The sequence below is a fragment of the Cottoperca gobio genome, chromosome 17, assembly GCF_900634415.1.
Source record: "Cottoperca gobio chromosome 17, fCotGob3.1, whole genome shotgun sequence".
In the NCBI taxonomy this organism is placed as follows: Eukaryota; Metazoa; Chordata; class Actinopteri; order Perciformes; family Bovichtidae; genus Cottoperca; species Cottoperca gobio.
Genome location: NC_041371.1, coordinates 2,852,199 through 2,859,046, shown reverse-complemented (window position 1 = coordinate 2,859,046; position 6,848 = coordinate 2,852,199). Strand labels below are relative to the sequence as shown.

At 40.3% G+C, this 6,848-nt stretch overlaps 1 pseudogene; it reads right to left on the bottom strand.

Moving 5' to 3' along the window:
- Window positions 1-1,770, bottom strand: part of LOC115022294 (uncharacterized) — a 5,306-nt pseudogene extending 3,536 nt beyond the window's left edge.
- Window positions 1,771-6,848: the final 5,078 nt, after the last annotated feature.

The window sequence follows — 6,848 nt, the reverse complement described above, 5'->3', positions numbered from 1 at the left end:
GAGAGCACTAAACGCAGATCTGAGGTGATCACATGACGGGTGTTGTATTTACAGGCTGGATCTTTTTGTTGTGGGTGAGAAGTTCATGAGGAGCTAAAGCTAGAAGAAGACAGAATGAGAATACAGTGTGTGGCCTCATCACACACACACACACACACACACACACACACAATAAGGACAAACTTATTTTCCCCCATCTTTCAAAATTGGACCAACCAAAATCCTAATTAAGTGAAAGTAGAGTTAGTGTCGTCTCTACACAAGCAAAGTGGAGGGAGAGGTTCAGCAGGGTTCACTACGAGCAGCTGTTTACCTGCCTCTCAGCCACGCGGAGATATTCTGCTCACACTGAATTATTCACAGAAAGGAGCGAAGGATACAGTTTGACTTCTAGGTCACTAGCATTACAACAATAAGAGACTGCCTTGAAGTTAGCACATGGAAGAGCAAAGCATTAATTATGTCTGAATCTTGACTAGCTGCCTTCACATAGTTGTACCTTATACGAAGGCTGCACAACAACCAATTGTGAATCTAACCTGTCCTAAATGTACTGTACTTTTTTTTGGCTAAGCTAAATATATAGTGAGTTCCATTGAATTATGGTTGAATAAGCAATAACTTCTAGGATTGAGGAACATATAAGGATGTTTATACTGCTCCTGTACCCCCCAGTCTCCTCGTATCTAACCCAACCTTGCACATAAAAGCCCTGAGCTGGTTCACAGGTTATCTGCTGCAACCCTGACACCAGGCTACACGTTTTCTTAGGTTCCCCTCTTATCTCCAAGATTAATGTGTCAGGTCCATGCCTCCTCCAGTCAGCTGGAGCTGGGCACTGCAGTTTCCCTCCCTCTCCTGCAGGGCCTGGTGCCTCAGACAGCCATGCAGCTGCAGGCAGGTAGAAATTCTGCATTTACTCAAACTGTATTGTAACAGAACTTCTCAAAAAAGGCCCGTGCTCTTGCTCTTCCTCCTCTTGCATTTTGAAGCATCATTGGTTAACTCCAGCTAACCCTCCCGGTCATCGTAATGAGTTCATTACAAGTCGAACAAAGGGAAACTGTTGATGTTTCTTTGTGATAGACACTACATAGTATAGACTAAAGCTGCTAAGACTTTCCTGTAGTTAATTAAGGCTCCGTTACTCTGAACCTGAGCCTGAACGCCTCAGACTGCAGCTTGAAGCCTGCTGGCTAACTTGCTAGTAGGCTAATCTCTCCTGGCAACTTTCAGAGGCATGGACTGATGTCTTACAACTGGGTTACGAAGTCTACAAACGTGTGTGTGCATATATGAGTGTGTGTCAGAAAAGTACAACTCTACCACGGACTGCTTTGTTCAGTGCCACAGTTAGAAACCCAGGAGAACTTTCGTGGGTTTACAAACACAAGGCTCACAATGGCGGTGCGCCTTTCTTTGAAAGCAGCAACACACTGGGCGAATTACACGCGCATGCAGAGTATGTGTGCACGTGAACTGAACAAACTGTGCAACACGAGCGTAAGACAACAGAAACAGGCACCCTCGGTTCCCTCTGCTTTGCATTTATTTCAAGTTAGCGCCATGTTGAGTGCGCCTGCACAGGACGTCGCAACATTGTTTCCAGGAAAACAAAAGCCGCAAGAAAACAAAGTAGCGACCACTCACCTTGGCGATAGCCTTCTTATATCTCATGACAGCCTGCTGGATGAGTGTGCGGACTTTAATATTTCCATCCCCGCATGGCACCACCACCCGGGTCCTGCCAAAACATACCGTGACTTTCATGGTTTAGTATCCGAGATCTTGCCCGGATTCGGAGTGAAACCGAGAAGAAGAGGAGGAGGAGGAGGAGGAATCCGTGTGGAAATAAAAAAGGACCATGGGGGTTTTTGTTTTTGTTTGTTCGGCTCTGCGGCTGTCCTGGTATTCCTTTAAAGAAGCGAGGACTAAAGGTCTTTCCGCTTCTCCCCGCCGGACGACATTGTTTTCTGTGTTTTCAGACCACCTGTTTAGCTTCTCTCTCTCCCTCCTTCCCTCTCTCTCGTTCCCAATCCCCCGTCTCTCTATGCTCAGTCATATGGTGCGTTCAAGTGCGAACCGGACTGTTGGGTGCCAGATAAGAACGTCCAACATGCACGACAAGGCTTAAACTATTTCAAATATGAGTAAAATGTTTCCGTCAGTATCATGAGGAGAAATCTAAATATATATATCCGTGTTTAAAAGTAATACACACTAGTGAGTGTGTTCAGTTTCCATATTGTTTCGTGACCAAATTCCACTGTAAAGAAGCCTGGTCTTCAACCACTGCTCTATTTTCTTCCCAGAAAATGTTTCTCAACAGATTTAGGTGAAAATGAAACAGAGATTTTCTTGCCACGTTTGTCGAGTTTACACCCCTGAGAAAAAAACTTTAACCCATTAATGACGGGGTATAATGATTATATATTATATAATTATAAATGTCCGGGATATCAGTATGGAAAGTAGGAATGGTGTTGCATTTAGGGGACAGAGAGCGAAGTTTATAATTAGCCTTTATTTTATGATGTAAATTATAAAATAAAGTAAATTATTAATGGTTGCATCTCTAATCTCAATTAACTTCTAGTTGAATCAGCCTGTGTTGCCTTTATTTATAAGAAATCTCGTTAGTTCTAAAGAGAGAACAGCTGCTGCAAGTGTTTATCTAAGAGTTTAATCACATGGCTACCGAATAAACAATGCAGGCTGGATACATTTACAGCTGCTTAAAATACAAGTTAATATACACATCCATTAGGCTCCATGACAGATGTGCAGTCTATTGTCTTTTTAGCTAGTTTTAGGTAGTTCAAGTAGCTTCAAGTACTTTTAACATTGTTGTGAATACAGTTCTTCAGCTTATTGAAAAAGTCAAAAATATATCCCTATGCAAGTGGAACATCAAAGAAATGCCTAATAAAAAGTGAGTGTAACTTAAAAACCTTCTCATTTAGGAAGAAAATCGCACCTGAGACTTCAAACTTTGATTAAGGAGTTTACGAGCGGTACCTGAAGGCACCAGAGGAGCATGGACGGCCACCGTTGCAGTCTGGCGCCCCGCTGTGGTCAGCGTGGGTAATGTTTGGCGCGCAGCTAAGCAACGTGACACGCACACGGAGGACCAGACAACAGATGCTAACATCAACACACTGATTGAAAACGATTGCAGATACAATCAATACAGCTACTGCCAGCATTTAGATGAGTCCTCGTGAGTAAAAGTGAAGACATGTTTCATGTATACTTTGTTACTGAACGGATTTAATGTGAGGGTTTGAGTTTACATTTAAAATGATAGGATTAGGCAGAGATTAGGATTGCCTAGGACTCATTTTAAAGTAATTCAGGCTTTAATAAATCCAGTGATATAGCTATTAGGAGTTTCTTTCACAGGGTTCATTTATTTTTGCTAAGCAGTGATATCATTTGTTTTATTACTCCACTTAATGGAAACATCATCACTTAGGAAAGAAACAGGTGCACAAGAAACCCTGTGGCTTTTACTATTTCAGTCCACCGTTACACCCAGGTCTGAAACTGAACCAAACCCCCAAATGAAAAGCAAATCCTATGTGGGGAGCTTTTAGGAAACAGCCGCCCGGGCACATGGATGGATCTGTACCCCTGATCACTTCTGCACACAAGGACCAAGCTACTGTAAGAAACATCCACCTGAGCCAGTAGTGCTACGTCAGTGAGAGATCCCCGCTCTGTCTGATCGGGTTGTACTGCCTATAGAAGAGCTGCAACACAATGTTTGGTGAGAACATGAGGGCTACTGAATTCCAAGTATGTGGAAAGCGTGTGTGTGGTTTACATGGGCACTGGTTTAAATGGGGCCGCTCCCCCATTTAATGCCAGCATGCAGCTGTGAGACTATTTTAACTCGTAGCACAGCTGGAGCGCTCACAGGCCTCCGACCACAGCCTCAGCAGCTGTCACGACGCATTACACTGCCTCAGCGTTGGAGAGTACGAGCACTTGTTCATTGTGGTTTACACGAAAGGTAACAAAGGAAATGTGCAATCACACTAGTGGGAAGAGATAATAAATCTTTCTTACTTTTTTAGACATTTAGCGGGTGTTCTGGCTCAGAGCTACTACCCACAATCCAACAGTGAAATGTGCTTCAGTTTACAATACAAGCAACAGTTGTGAAGCAGCGAGGTCAAAGGTCAAAACTACCTTTGCCAGTGATTGTTTTACTAGAGAGGTGACGGAGAAGTGCTGCAGATGCTCTTCTACAACTGCATCTCAATTGCTTAATATATGATATATGCAAACTCCACTTTGGAAGACCAAAAGTTGCGGCTAAATCTCCAGAAATGTACTTAAATAGTTTTTAAGTCAAGGATTTCACACTCACCATGTAAAGTATTTGGAATATAAATCACCTTATACCTTGAGTACAACCAAGTGTAGTATCATGGCTCTTTGGACACAATTAAAATATGTCAAGATTAATAATGCATGTGATATGCAAAGTGATTTAGATTATATTCGTCATATGCTTAAATGACCAGCATGTTTCCCAGTTCTTGCAATGTGTTACATGTACGCCCCCATATACCTTATGTTACTTACCGAAATAAATATGCAATGCAACAGCAACTATGAAAGCATGTTTGCTTTTTTAATCTGTGAGGTTTAATAATTTAAATAATTTAATAATAATAATTTTATAATATATATAATTTTATATATACATATATATGTATATACATATATAATATATTTATATATGTATATATATAATGTATATATATATATATATATAAATTACATATATATTTTATATATATATAATGTATATATATATTTTTAAATATATAATGTATATATACATATATATATTATATATGTATATATGTGCTGTGCTATGTACATGTGTGACAATAAAAAGTTGATTTGATTTGAATCGTCTTCCATTTCCATAAATAAAAGTAAAAAGTAAAACTAGAAAGTGCAACAATGTCCCCATAAAAATGAAAAGCACTTACTGACTACTCCCAGTAACGTTCTTATATATCATACAGAGTGTGTAATACATGTAAATATAAGTATTTGTGTCGATCATTTATGAATCATTAGTGACTTCTGTGCCCAGTTGCTCCTCTGATCTGAACCTCTTTGGCACAAACTTCTTTCAAGAGACATTTTGATGTCAGGTCAATGCTTCCTCACGTCTGCTTTGTGCAGACGCATTACAGTAATAACTTTATGATTTTAGGTGGGCATTCAAGTATGCAAAGAAGGTTAGAGCAGCTTAACCTCTGACACATTTTAAACCCCAACATGTCTGAAAGGACTGTGAAATTTGACAAATTAGTCCAGCATTAAGCTGCAAAGGGCACAACGGATGCTCAAATGCCTCTTTGATGGTATTAACAGCATGTAATTGTGTTACGCGTTCATCCCAGGCTAATTTTGTGCTAAAGAGCTGTCTGGTTCAGGTCATATGGTTCCCTGCTGTCAGGCCTTTGTGCCCCCCGAGGGTCACCCTTCTGCTGCTGGTGCTCGACCATCTGGAGCCTCTGTCCTCTGACCGCAGGACACAGGAGGATGAGGAGGATGAGGAGGAAGGACCAAAGGGTAAACAGTGGGGCGAGGGGGACACGGGCCAAAAACAACGGATGTAAATTCTCTCCATTATTTAGACGAACGCGACAGAGTTTTACTAAATGATGGACAGAAAAAATGTCCTCTGGGAAAATTGAAATATTGCAAAACAAGAGGAATACAACAAGAAACGATTTTACGACACTGTTATAAGATGCTGTAGAACAAATGAGAGGAGAGTAACATGACAAGGAGAAATAAGAAACAATATGGAAAGTTACACATCATTAGTTTTTCTTCATTACGAGACAGTGTGGAGATTTCTGTTACAAACACCTAATACAATCTATGCACATGAACACAGCCCCATTCACTTACTGCTGAATTAGGGAATGTTGTCGTCACCCTGTCAGAGGTCCAGGCAGGGACTTGGCCGTGCAGAGCAGGCCTCTTTGATAACAGCAGGGGCAGTGTTAGAACAGTACGCACTCTCCTGGCATGGAGGGGGACAGATGGTGGCTCTGGGGTCAGATCTAAATAAAGAAATTCAGCAAGTGCTACTGTACACACCTTTATAGCAGATAGAAATAACACATTTTGGAATATATAGATGTTTGTATTGAGGTTAATGCATGCTTTTGGGAGCTTTACATTTACTAATTCTTTATTTAAAGCCTCTATGAAACTAATCTTGCCTTGTCTACCTAAGTGTAAAAGACCCAGTATTCTTCTATTGTTTGTGGAATTGGAACATTTCCTATACGGGTCTGGTGTTCGTTATTCACTTTGCACTCTTTAATGTTTACTGCTGATGTCATGGAGACAGAGATTTAGACGTATCTCACATTTACACTTAATACTTAATGAAAATGCTTAAAATAAAGGATAAATTGATCCTGTTGCTTGTCTGTGTTTTAAAGTGCTTTTTTCTGCCAGTAGATGGCACCATTAGTCTGGTCTGTAAACACGTGAGTCACCATAGCTGAATACATACACTGAACACCAACATGAAGTCCAACATTGCTTTGAAATGTGCTAAATGTATATTATCGACAACTTGAATTTCGCTGTTGAAACTGACTCTGTTCTTGTATTTACTACATATCTTTAAATGTATAGCCATGTTGTAAGACAGTTAGGCTATTTAACGTAGGCTAATATAATGTAACATTCATATCTATATGTTCTCTTCCTACAGTAAACTATATCCTTACTTTTCTTATACCCAAAAACACACTTTGCACTTGAGTTTAACTTTATTTACGCCCACTCCATATCCA